The sequence below is a fragment of the Canis lupus genome, chromosome 25 (genome assembly GCF_011100685.1).
Source record: "Canis lupus familiaris isolate Mischka breed German Shepherd chromosome 25, alternate assembly UU_Cfam_GSD_1.0, whole genome shotgun sequence".
Lineage (NCBI taxonomy): Eukaryota > Metazoa > Chordata > Mammalia > Carnivora > Canidae > Canis > Canis lupus.
Window position 1 is genome coordinate 10,270,718 of NC_049246.1, and position 14,010 is coordinate 10,284,727.

At 42.4% G+C, this 14,010-nt stretch overlaps 1 pseudogene; it reads left to right on the top strand.

Annotated features, from left to right (window-relative positions):
* The first annotated feature begins 10,422 nt into the window (after positions 1 to 10,422).
* Positions 10,423 to 14,010, top strand: part of LOC100685041 — a 34,353-nt pseudogene continuing 30,765 nt past the window's right edge.

Consider the following 14,010-nt stretch of genomic DNA (forward strand, 5'->3'; position numbering starts at 1 on the left):
CAGAAATGCTAGAAGGGCAAAACAAAAAAGCTTGTGCTCTGGCTTTCTGCCAGCGAGCACTCTGTCCTTTAAGGACTGTGCCTCCAGGAGAGAGGCCGAGGATTCATTCTGAGAGGATGTGGTAACTCTTGCGGGCCTCTGGAGGGCCCCCTGCACACAACTCCTGCATTTCTGTGAGGCTTCTAGGAACCAGAGAAGGAGCTGGAGGTTCCCTATGTGGTCATTCCTGAGCATCAGGGGTGGATTGGCCTTTTTTTTTTCCCTTCTTTTTCTTTTTTTTTATGATAGTCACAGAGAGAGAGAGAGAGAGAGGCAGAGACACAGGCAGAGGGAGAAGCAGGCTCCATGCACCGGGAGCCCGACGTGGGATTCGATCCCGGGTCTCCAGGATCGCGCCCTGGGCCAAAGGCAGGCGCTAAACCGCTGCGCCACCCAGGGATCCCGGATTGGCCTTTAAATGGTGGAAGATGTCAGTGGGGGACCAGCGTCCTGAAGGCAGAGATTAACGGCTATATTAAGAGCCTGGTAACAAGAGGTGGCTGGAGGGAAGGTAAAAGAAGATTCTGACTGGGACTTGCCTTTCTTCAGTCATGCCCCTTACTAGAGTGCTCCCATTGAGGAAGGGAGAGGGAAGAGTCACCAGTGATGGTAGAGGTAGGTATGGGGATAAGAGTTTTTCTGCCTAGAGGAATTAAGCCCATTATTTCACATGTAGCACAGAGTCATAGTGGGGACGGATCTGCCACTTTGGTCAGGAATTCTAGAAAGCAAAGGACAATCCTGAGGAATCCACATGACAGGAGGATCCCTTAGCCCTTTGAAGAGATTACCTAGACCTAGGGATCTAGAACACACCCCATTCCCAATCCATCTACCATTATTGGGATCCTCATTCAAGGGAAGGGAGTTGAACTTGAAACTGTAAGAAGACTGAACATTTACCTTGTACATTTTTATATCCTCAACCCCCCTGGAACAGAGCCTGGCACTGAGCAGTGGCTGTTAAGGTGGGTGGGTGGACCATGCACACAGGGTTATGTGAGCAAAAAAGGCTACTGATGCAGCCTGGTGTCCTAGTCTAAGGCCAGGGTGTTGGGGCTAGGCCTCCAACAGAGGGTGCTATATGCCTGAAAGAGCAAGCCTGGGTCCAGCATCAGAAGCCTGGTTGGCCTGTACGGGTGATGGAGCTCTTGGCTCCTGGGGCGAAGATGGGGTGTTGAGCCTAGGAGATGCCGGTGAACTCAATGGCCACACACTCGAGGCAGGGAGGAGACAAACCTGTTCTCCTGCCTGGGCATTGCCTCAGCATTAGGGAAGGAAAACCAACCCTTTGCACAGAGGATAGGATCTGTGTCAGTTTTGTTCATTAGTCAACGCACAAGTGCCCAGCATGGTGCCTGGTACAGAGAAAAAACAGTACATATTTCCAAAATGGAATGAATGAACACATGAGTCTAGGGAAACGAATCCCAGCTGGACCATATTATTCTTGGACTAGATCTAAATACATATATCCTTAGGCTATACCTCTGGCCTTTGCCTCTTCTATTGCAGAAACCAGAGTGACCTATAAATTCCCGTAACAACTAGTAGAGGCTGTACCTGGGCAGGGCTTTCCACTGCATAGAGCTGAGTGCCGAAAAGACCAATGGTGAACCTAATTAGCTTTGGATGGAGGGAAATTTCTGGAAGATCAATTCCTATTGTCTACCCTCTCCACTCCCCAAACCACGTGCAAAAACACAGTGTGGACAGACCGAGAAGGGACAGCTACAAAACCAGAACAAAGCCCTTCCACTGGGGTGACAACATCTTCAGGTGAGAGTGTCCATCTGACGTTTGGGAGTCTGAGATGCAGCTGTTGGGCCCAGAGGAGAATCCAGGAATAAAGGAGGGGTTGCTGAATATCCTGCAAGGAGCACCTCCTTGCTCCTTGCATATTGGAGCATATTGATTCCTCCTTTTTTCACATCCCTGCCCATTTCTTCCTTCATTGCAAGTCCTTGCTTTTCCTATTTGTCTTTATCATGGTCAAGGAAATCTGCAAAGAGGAATACAGTCAGGCACGGATGGGAAGGGGGGTGCAAAAGGAGGAAACAGAGGCACTACAGCAGGCCATTCTTCCCCATCCTGGGCCAGCGGCAAAGCACATCCATCCCCAGGCCTTCCCTCTGGGTGGTGGTCTTATCTCTGGCAAGGTCATTCAAGGACAAAGTTCATGAAAACAAAACCAGTGAGTCCCTCATGACCAGTACATTCTACCTGAAAAGGTTGGTTACTGCAGACAGTGAGAGGATCTGAATGGCTTCTTTTTTCTTACGGGTTTGGAGTTCAAGCTTGAGTTGTTGAAAGCTCCTGTGAACTCATTGTTTCTTCTCTTAAATTCTTCTGGAATGAGATCCACCAAATCTTAAGATGTTAGATGTTAAGACTCTTAACCTGAAGAGGAAAAAGAGTTAAACTTTCAAAGTCTCTCCCTTTATTTACAGTTAGAAAAAGCCAAAAACTTTGGTGGCCAGTGATCAATTCATACCTCAGTGCACACACATTCACTTTCTCTCTCTCTCTCCCTCTCTCTCTCTCAGAAGGGGAGAAAAGAATAATAAGAATGACTCTGCCATATGTTAAGCCAACTAAAGATCATCACTTTTGCTCCTTGCTGATGGCTCTCCAGCTCACATGGGGGGACCAGTCGCATCTCTTTGTTGTGGATGCCAGTGGAGCCGTTGACCATCTTACCAGTGAGTGTGGAGTCCCAACCACATGGTGCCTCTCCTACTCCTCAAGAACTTGGAAACTGTTCTTAAGTGAAAACGGACAAATCCACACATGAAGGATGGGATTAGCCATCTGCAGAGATTGTCGGTAAACATGACCAAAGACATTGGAATCATCCAAAATTCAAGGTGACCAAGGAGGAAAACTGGACTGTAGTCATAATGTAGTGAGTGGGGTGATGCTCATGCTCAGTTCAGAGGATCCCATTGGGAATTCCTGGGGTGACTCTGTGGGCCTAAAGGCAGCACAAAGAGAGGTCAGTGAAGCCAAACTTGTTGTACGACCCCAGCAAGGAGGATGTGTGCTGGCTAGACCTCGGTGCACTAAGGTAAGGTTGTCCCCAGAGCTGGTCTGGGAGAAGGGGTCTCTCCTAGGATCTGAGCCAGAAGGTCTTTCTTTCTAAAGATGGATCACAGCTAGCCTTTGATTTTCTGCCCTGTGGCTTGACCTACAGAGGGAGAAGGCACTGGATAGATGGTGGCCTCCTTTCCTCTGATGTATTCCTCACTGCAAGTAGGTAACTCCTTATTCCGGGGGTGGGTGGAGATGGTGTGTTGCTGATGAATCAGACCCCAAGGCAAGGCATGGTAGTCCCCAGTGCTAGTTTCCTAGGGATGCCTTAACAAATTAACACAAACTTGGTGGTTTAAGACAACAGAAATTTATCCTCTCACACTTCTGTAGGTCAAAAGTCTGAAAGCAAGGTGCCAGTAGGGCCAACACACCATCTGAAGGCTGGAGTGGAAAATCCTTGTCTTCTTCCTCCAGCTCCTGGTGGCTCCAGGTGTTCCTTGACTTGTGGCTGTATCACCCCATCTCCGCGTCTGTCTTCATGTGGCTTTCTCTTCTGTGTCTGTCTGTCTCCCCCGTGTCTCAACCCTTCCTCTGCTTTTCTCTTCTAAGGACATCTGTCATTGGATTTAGGACCCACCTGAAATTCAAGGTGATTTCATCTTGAGATCCTAACACTAATTATATCTGCAAAGGCACTGTTCCCAAGTAAGGTCATACCCACAAGTTCTGGGAGTAAGGATGTGGGCATATCCTTTGGGGGAGGCACAGTCGAACCAACAACCACACTGATGCACACACCAAGGCTCTGAGTCTGTCATGTGGAAACAGCCTCTGGGTACAGACTTTCTCAGGAAGAGCCAACCCTTGGGGTTCTCTTGGGGTGAACCACTTTCACTGAGTATACCCCTCCCTGTTGTATCTCACCCTTATGTTAAACTAATTTTGCCACTGGATCTGAAAAAGTACCTATGAGGGCCTGGCTGGCCCAGGGCCTCTCGTTGGACTAAATGCTCAGCTTTGAGGATCATATCCCCTAAGAGACAGGACCTACTTTAACAAAAAGTGTGGGGAATTCTTTTCTCTGCAGTTAATAGCTCAGCAACTACCTAGAAAGAAGCTTCTAGAGAAGGCTGGGTGTGGCATCAACAAGAAGCCAGATGAAACTCGTTTGTAAAACACACCATTTCCTCATCTTTTCCCCTAAGGGGGTCATAAAGAGATTTTGGCCGGCTCTGCCAATCCTAGATTGTCCTTCTGCTTTGGCTTTCAGCCCTGACAATGTAGCCCAGCACCTCAGGGATGGCAGCTCCTGCTTGGACAGGCCCCAGCCTGAGAGCAGCTGCCAGGCACAGGGAGCAGCCCTGAGAGGACTCGTGGGGCTCCGAGTGCGTGGGACAGACACTGAAGGGCCACAGTCTTTACTTACAGGCTGTGGATAAATCCCTAGATTCCAGAATCAGCCTGGGTTTGAATCCTCAATCTGCCACTGATTAACTATGTGATCCTAGGCCAATTCCTCAGTGCTCCCAAGCTTCATCTGAACAATGGGTGGCTGAGAAAATTGTTCATTTTCCAGGTAGACTGCTTAACATGTGCCTGGCTCTCAGTGTGTGTGTGTGTGTGTGTGTGTGTGTGTTCAGTAAGTGCCTGTTGTTATGGTTATTATTACTCAGAGGAAGGAAACTGGTCACACCCCTTTATCTGACCACCCCCCCCCGCCAAAGCTCAGAGCTAATGGGTTGGAAACAGAACCAGGAACCAGTGCCCTCCACCCCACAAATTCCTCCACTTTCCAGCCTAATTGTCCTTACAAATGTTTTTTCAATCACTCAGACCACGAGACTTTCTCTTCATGATCTACTGTATGTAAAATGCAGGGCTGGTTCTAGATCCACGGAGCCAGAAGGGAGTAAGTTCTCAGAAAATGCCCTGCCTTGTCCCTGACCACTCGTCCTGGAGACCTGGAAGAATTTCCATTGCCTTCTCAACCTGCAGCTCTCTCGTTGTGTTCTCTGATAGGAACTGACTTCACTCCAACAAAAGAGCCCAGCGTGGCATGTGGAACATTTGACAGAACACCTGGCAAGTAGAACTCAGCTCTAGAGTCTGTGAAAGAAAGGACCAAATGACTCCCACATGCGGAGTCCCTACTACACAGCACAACAGTGCCCGAGACACACAGCTTTTGGTCTGTTCCTGCTCCCCAAGTAAGAAGTCAAGGCGAGACCTGCCTCTCCTCACTTCCCACACAATCCTGCAGGAATTGACCTGGCCCACTCACCCCTCACTCAGCACCCCTGAATCATGCTGCTTTTCTTTCTTTTCCTCAAATGCCTAAGCTGTTCTCATCTCAGGACCTTTGCTTGGGTTGTGCCTCCTGCCAGATGTATTCTTCCCAGGATCTTTGTAAGGCTGGCCCTGCTGTGTCACTTAGGTCTCAATTAAGAAGTCACCTCCTCAGGGGTGATGCCACCTAGACACCTCCCACCCTTCATTCACAAGCTGAGTAGCTTGATTTCTTTTCTTCTGTTGGGGAGCAGGATTTTACTGTCCCTTTGAAGGTTCTTCCAGCAGGATTAAGTGTCAGGTTGACATGAGATAGATTAACAGGAGAAAATAAAATTTAATTTTGGACCTACAAAAATTTTGTACACAGACATGGGAATTCCAAAGACAGGCAAAATGAGGTATGTATGTCATCCTGAACAAAGGAGAAGGCTGTAGGAGAGTTCAAAGGGAAGGAATGCAATTCACAGGGAGATGAAAAAGAATAAATATTTGGTCAATGAGTGTTTGGGTCACTCAGAAACAATGGGACAAAGAGGACTTTGATCAAACAGGCCTTTCTATGTTCCTCCCTGTCCACCATACCTAGTTCATAGTATAATGTAGTTATCTGGGGAGGCAGCTCTCTTCGTGGAGCAAGTCCTCTGTCCAAATTCTTTTTAGGTACTTCCTGGAAAGGGTCCTGGATCTGCTGCATTTTGATTGCTTTTTAACCCAACATAATCTTCATGACAAACCGACCCATCTTAGAGCATCCTGCCCTTGGTCTGTACAGTTCACAGTGCTCTGTATTTTAACTTCTTTTTATATGTTTGCAGGTTTATCATCTGTCTTCTCCATGGAGGGCAAGGATATACATCCTGGCAAGTGGTATGTACCAACTGGCAAGTTTCCTGAGTGCTGAGGGTAAAGGAGAGGGGGAATATGGGGAAGATTTCATGGGTGTGGTAGCTACTGAGCAGTGAATATTGTTTGGAGAGTTGAAGAATGGGACAGCACTTCAAATGAGGGCACTAGCAGAAAGGCTAGTGAGTCCAGGATGACAGTGAAAGTTTTGTAAGCACAGTGGGTTCACATTGAGGTTTAGCAAATGACATCAACTACTATTACTCTAGCAACATCAAGTGCTCCCCAGGGCCTGGATGGGAAGAATGGAGAGGAATGCACTCAGGAGGGTTTTGGTGGAGCCCCAGAAGCCAGGGGAGAGGCCAGGGATCAGTAGTAGCTGAAGAACAGAACATGAGACATGGGACCCTGGGATCCTCACTGTGTGCTGGAGCAAGCCTGGGAGCAGGAAATGAGTCACCAGAGGCCCCCAGGGCAGAGGCAAGGCGCACCTCTGAAGTGAAAGTCTATAGTCAAGCTACAAGCCCTGACTCTCACTGAGAGGGAGGCATTCTTTAATAGCTATCTGCTGAGTGAGTGGTGGGTGAGTCAATCAGAAAGGGTGGGAAAGGCAAGCTCTTGCAGTGCTGATCCCTGGCTCACCTTGGAGTGCATCTGTCCCTCTGCCAGGAGCCAAGTTTGCCACAGCTCAGCAACAAGTTGTCCATAGTTCTCTCTCTCTTTGTGGGATTAAGCTCAACTGTTCACTCCCCACCCGTCTCTTAAGGAAACTGTGAGGATTATCTGGTTAATCTTTTCAAAGCTCTTTGTAGACCCTTTATATGGAATGTACCAAAGATTTCTGGAATAGTGATACTGTATTTTGAACTTATGTGGCCATTTTCTTCTGAAAACTTTGGATGCCTTATTGTGATGGAGTGGATTTTCTTACAGTATGGTTCAACCTCCATTTCTTCACCTCCAGAGACATATAAGGTGAATTGTGTCTTCAGGATCTTAATCAGAAGCACTTTATTCAATCACTTGTTGGATTGTTAGCCTTTTAATAATTACTAGCCTTTGTTAATAAATTGAGTTGTAACAGTTTTTGCTGTTTTAAATATAAATCCTTTATCAAATATAAATATAGTATGTACATATATAGTCTAGATATAGCAATTTCCCCCTCAAATCTATGATGTATCCATTAATTTTCTCAAGTGTTTTTTTCATGGGAAGAACATTTAAATATTATGAAGTCAAATTTATTCATGTCTTCTTTTATGTTTAGTGTTCTCTGCATCTCAGCTAAGTCATTTCTGCCTCCTCCAAGCTTGTAAAAATAATCTCCTGTGCATACTTCTAGGAGCTTTATAGTTTTGGTTGTTACATTTAGGTTTATAATCTATCCATAATTAATTTAGGGGTAGGGTTAAGGTAGAGTCAACATTGATTTTGTCCTATAAGGGCATCCAATTATTCCAGCACCATTTGTTGAAAAGATTTTCCTTTTCTCCATTGAATTGCTTTGGCAGTTGTATCAAATACAAACTGGCAATTTAATTGTAGGTCTGTTTCTGGACTCCATTGATGTATAGGTATGTCCTCATGCCACTCTCAAATCTTAGTAGATTTGAAATATACTATGAGTATATTTCTTGATTAATATACCTTTATAGTAACCTTGAAATTTTGTCAAAAATTGTTATTTTATCATTTATAGTTATTTTAGGTAACTTTTTAATCTTGTTCAAAATTAAGTATTCTAAGTCCTATGTACTTCTTTATAAATTTTAGCATCAGTTTGCAAATTTCTGTGGTAAAAGCCTTCTTGGATTTGATTGAAATTGCACTGAATCCATAGATCACTATGGAGAAAAATGACATCGTAACAAAATAGCTTTTCAGACTATGGATATGACATACCTTTCTATTTATTTGGATCCTCTTTAATTTCTCTCAGAAGTGTTTGTATTTTTCAATGTATAGGCCTTGAACATATTTGTCAAATTCATCTCTAAATATTTTATGTTTTTGGTACAGTTGTTGTGTTGCCTTATTAAATTTCATTTTCAACTGTTCATTGTTAATATACAGAAATACATCTAATTTTCATATAGTAACTTTGTATCCTGCAACCTTACCAAATCTGCTTATTATTCCTAACATCTTTTGTGAAGTGGGGGGTAGATTCTTTGGGATTTTTTACATATGCAACCATATCAACTGTGAATAAAGACATTTTTTACTTTTTTGTTTATACTCTTTATCTTTATCTTTATTGCCCTGTTTAAGCTCTTTAGTACTATGTTGGAAAGAAGTGGTAATAATGAAAATCCTTATTGCCTATTTTAAGGGGAAACACTCAATTTTGCATAAATTGATATTAGTTGTAAGTTTTCACAGATGTATTTTATTAGGTTGTTATGAGATGGACAGTGTTGTATCTCCTCAATGCACATGTTGCAGTAATCCCCTGTCCCTAGGATGGGACTGTATCTGGAGACAGGATATTTACAGAGGTGATAAAGCTAAAATGAGACCATTGGAGTGTACCCTAAGTCAATAGCTGGTGTCCCTAGAAAAAGAGGAAATCTGGACTCGGATTGAGTGAAGATCATGTGAGGAATCCTTGTGCATTGTTGATGGGAATATAAAATGGTTCAACCACTCTGGAAGACAGTATGACTGTCCCCCCACCCCAAAATTAAACACAATACCATGTGATCCAACAATTCCACTTCCAGGTATATGCCCCCAAAGTACTGAAAGCATGGACTAAAACAAGTATTTATACACCAGTGTTCATAGTAGCATTATTCACAATAGTCAGAAGGTGGAAACAACTCAAAACCCATTGTCAGAAGACTGAATAAATAAAATGTGGTTTTGTTTACATACATACAAAAGAATATTATTCAGCCTTAAAAAGGAATGAGATTTGGATACCTGTTACGACAAAGATGAACCTTGACAACGTGCTAAGTAAAATAAGCTGGACACAAAAGGACAAATATTGTACCTAGAAGAGCCAAATCCACAGAGACAGAAAGTAGAACAGTGGACCAGAGGTTAAGTGTAGGACAGAGTGAGGGGTTCGTGCTGAGTGGATGCAGAGTCAATTTAGGATAATGAACAAGTTCTGGAGATGGATGGTGGTGATGGCTGCACAACAGTGTGAAGGTACTTAATGCCACTGAACAGTATACTTAAAAATGGCTAAAATGGTAACATGTAATGTATAACTTATTTCAATAAAAAAACGGAAGTGCCAGAAAACACATTGTATTCTTTATTTTCTAGATAAAGGAAACAAAGAACAGATATCAAAGAACTTAAAGTTGTACTAGGAAAGGGCAAAACTAGAATTTGCATACACAGAGTAAGTTCAAAGGCAGTGGTCTTGACAACTCACTATAGTGTCTCTTTCCATGGTATCTGTAGTGATAATGTTCCTAATAGCAGAAATATGGAAACAATTTATGTCCACAAGACAGCTCAATTGTGAACCATCCTTTTAGTATGAGTTTACAAATCCATTAAACTTATGTTTCTAAAGAATTTTCTAATGACACGGATATTTATTTACACATTAAGTGGGGAAATGGCAGTACACCAAAACGAATTTGCATTATGAACCAAGTTACATATTTTAGACAGATTTAGTTCAAGTAAGTTTGAGCACAAAAAGATGGGATCCTATCCAAGTTATAAGGCAGTTATTTTGGACTTGTAAGATTTGAAGTGATTTCTTTTCATACTTTTCCTAGTATTTTTTGTATTAGTTATTCAATTGCTGTGTAACAAATTATCCCCAAACTTAGTAACACACTTACTTAGTTACTTAGTAACTTAGTACTAGTTACTTAGTAACTTAGTTACTTAGTAACTTAGTAATACACAATGAATATGTATTTTCTCTCAAAGTTTCTAGGGGTCAAGAATTTGTGAGCAGCTTAATTGGATGGTTTTGGCTTGCCATTTCTCATTAGGATCAGTCATATGTCAGCAGAGGCTACAGTCACTTAAAGCTTCACTGGGTTTGGCGGATTTGCTTCCAATATGCCTACATGGTTGACGAGTAGATTCCTCTCCACAATTATCCTTGGGTGTCTTTACAATATAGTAGCTGACTTTCCACAGAGTTAGTGCTACCCTTGAGACCCAGGGGAATAGCTGCAATGTCTTTTATGACCTAGCCTTAGATGTCACACATAGTCACTTCCACAATATTCTATTAGACACACAGACTGATCCTGATTCATGCAAAGGGAGACTACACAAGGGAATGAATTCCAGAAGGTGAGTATCATTTTGGAGGCTGGCTATCACAACTTCAGACTTTGTAAGTGAACTAATGGGAAACAAGTAGAGTGTCATGATTAGAAGTGTGGGTTCTAGAGCCACATTGCATAGTTCAAATCCTGGTTCATCCATGTAAAATGGTTTTATCAAATATAAAAATGTACATAATCCTGAGCAAGATACTTGGCCAATATGTGCCTCACTCTCTTCATCTATAAAACAAGAATGAATATAATAACCAGTTTACAGGATTGTTGTGAGGATTTAATGAGTTAATATATGTAAAGCCCTAGAAGACCACCTGGCCCATAGTAAGTGTTACATAAGTGCTGGTTATTATTATTATTATTTTTAAAAGACTCATTTGTTTGAAAGAAAGAAAGTGAGTGGGGGAAGGACAGAAGGAGAGAGAGAATCCTGAAACAGACACCCCACTGAACGTGGAGCCCCATGGGGAACTCAATCCCAGGACCCTGAGATCATGACCTGAGCCAACATCAAGAGCTGGCCACTGAATGGAATGAACCATCCAGGTGCCCCCTGGCTATTGTCATTTATTACTTTTAAAATCAGAAAACTGGGGATCCCTGGGTGGTGCAGTGGTTTGGCGCCTGCCTTTGGCACCTGCGATCCTGGAGACCCGGGATCGAGTCCCGCATCGGGCTCCCGGTGCATGGAGCCTGCTTCTCCCTCTGCCTGTGTCTCTGCCTCTCTCTCTCTCTCTGTGACTATCATAAATAAATAAAAATTAAAAAATAAAATAAAATCAGAAAACTGATTAATGGAACAATCATTTAAAGGTTGTATAGCATGATCCCAATCATGTAAAAAATCTATATATGCATAAAAAGGAAGTTCACCATTATGTTAATGTTACTTATCTCTGGGTTGTGGGATTATGAGATGTGACTTTTACTTTTTTCTTTCCACATAAATGGTATCCGAGTTTTCTTTTTTTTTTTTAAGATTTTATTTATTTATTCATGAGAAACACACAGAGAGAGGCAGAGACATAGGCAGAGGGAGAAGCAGGGTCTCTGTGGGGAGCCTGATGTGGGACTCGATCCCAGGACCCCAGGATCATGACTGATCCAAAAGCAGATGCTTAACAACTGAGCTGCCCAGATGCCCTGGTATCTGAGTTTTCTGTTGAGGGTGTTATTAATTTTATAATGATAAAAACAATAAACTATTTTGTAAACATTCATTGTGTAACATTAAATGTTCATCCAGCTATTTTATTTGTTTATATCAACAAACATGTGGAATAGCTACACTGGAAATGATCTAGTTAAAAAGCACTAATTTCCCTCAACCTGGACTTAAAAATAAAGGCCCCAAAGCCAACATCAGTAAAAAGCTGAGTTTCATATCCACTTTGGATGTACTTTTTTTCCCTCATCAAAGTAAGTGGGCAACTCTGAACTAGGTTATAGTAACATGAAACTCAGCAAATACTTATGATATGTACCAAGAACTGTGGTAGGAGCTTGAAGGGAATAGGTCTTTGTATTTGTTTTAATGTTTATTAGAAGAAAGGAATTTAATGCTTGGTGTTTGTGATTCTCTATGCCTCGAGCTTTGCAGGCTCAGCCCCAAAGAGGTTATTGCACTTCCTCCCAATGCTGATTTTACACCATAGCTAGCCATCTATCCTTTAACAAATCCAGGTATATTAACCAAGTTTAAACAAGATTTTAGCTGAAAAGCAAGTAGGAACCATGTGGTCCAAGTAGTCAGGATCAGGCCCAGCCTAGAAACAGGCCTCTAGATGCAGGTGGTTCTCCTTGGCACACAGGACCTACCTTTAAAATTTTGACTTTATTATTATCAAAACAAGATTCCTCTTTATTTCTACAACAAATCCAGTCAGTAAAATATTTACCTTATTTTAAAATGTATTTCTTTTTTAAATAAACTTTTTAATTTTAGAATAATGACAGTTGTACAGACAAGTGACAAATACAAAGTTTTCAGATATCCTTCATGCACTTTCCACCAGTGTTAACATCTGTCATTACCATGGTACATTTGTCAAAACTAAGAAATTAACATTGGTACAGTACCATTAATTAAACTCCAGACATATCTGGATTTTATCCATTCTTTTCATTAATGTCCTTTTTCTGTGCCAAGATCTCACTCAGGATCTCGCACTGCACTTAACATGTCTCTTTAGGCTCCTTTGATCTTGACAGTTTCTCAGTCTTTCCTCAAGTCTTATTCATGAACTTGACAGTTTTAAAGAATGCTGGTCAGATATTGTGTAAAATGGTGCTTAAAAAAAATTTATTCATTTATATTTGAAGGAGAGAGAGTGTGTGTGCCTGTATTCAGGTGAATGGGGGAAGGGGAGCAGGGCAGAGGGAAAGAGGGAATCTCTCCCTACTGAACCCGGAGCCTGACACAGGGCTCGATCCCAGGACCCCAACCAAGATCATGACCTGAACCTAAACCAAGAGTCAGCTGCTTAACCAACTGAGCCACCCAGACACCCTGTCAAATTTGCTTAATTTGGGGTTGAGTGATGTTTTCTCTTGATTAGACTAAGGTCATAGGTTAGAGGAAGCATACCCAGAGGTAAAGTGACTTTATTTCTTAAAGATTCTTCAAAGCCTTCAAAGCTAATGTGATGTTATGTATCATTAATTCTCAGGAAGGAAAGCTATTTCTTAGAGAACAAATTTCAAAGAAAGTGTATCAAAGGGTAACTTTCTCTTGCATCCTTTGTTTTCCTGTATGTTTTCACTCCAATCATATTTGTTAGTCAGATGTCTGAGTTTGTCCTCAATGTTTTGAAGCTGGCTCAGCAATGAGGGTCTTTCAAGGGTTTTGGAGCTCCTTCTATACTGGGTGCCTTTTGTTGCACCACCTGCAGGGTGAGGGACCCATGACTAACATAGGTCCCTACTCTCGAGCTCTCCTTTAATTGGAGAGACAAAGTGTTACAAACTGATATAAACCAATTTAGTTTCATGATCAAGTTCCTTTTGCAGGATGACAGTAGCTTCTAACAATTAGGATACATGGAGGGAGGGCTACAGTTATTCCCTCATCCCACCACCTCCCTACCAGGTATTATGTTACAATGAGGGCACATATTAGGCTACTTTTTACGAGGTGAACCAACTTTTATTAGCAAGCAAGTAAAAAACCATCTCTCAACCTATTCTGTAATTTTGGTGAAGTCCTTGCTCTGTTCTTTCAGACCCTCCAACGCCTTGCATGAAAGTTTCACTAGACATAAATGCAACTGTATCCTGACAATAGATAGACTCCTTAATATCAGAGGGCAGAAGCCTCCAGTAAGTGCAAGGCCCAGGGCTGAGTGGTGTTTGGACTCAGGTTCTCTGTTCTGCTCACGAGAGCACAAGAGATACAAGTCCTTCTGGTCCACTGTATATCCTGAACACCACTCATTCTATGAGTTAAAAGTTATTTCTGCATCCCTCATTCAAAGGGTCAATCCTCTGGTGCAGACTTAAATAAGAATATTTGAAGTTGGGCAGCTTTTTAAATGTT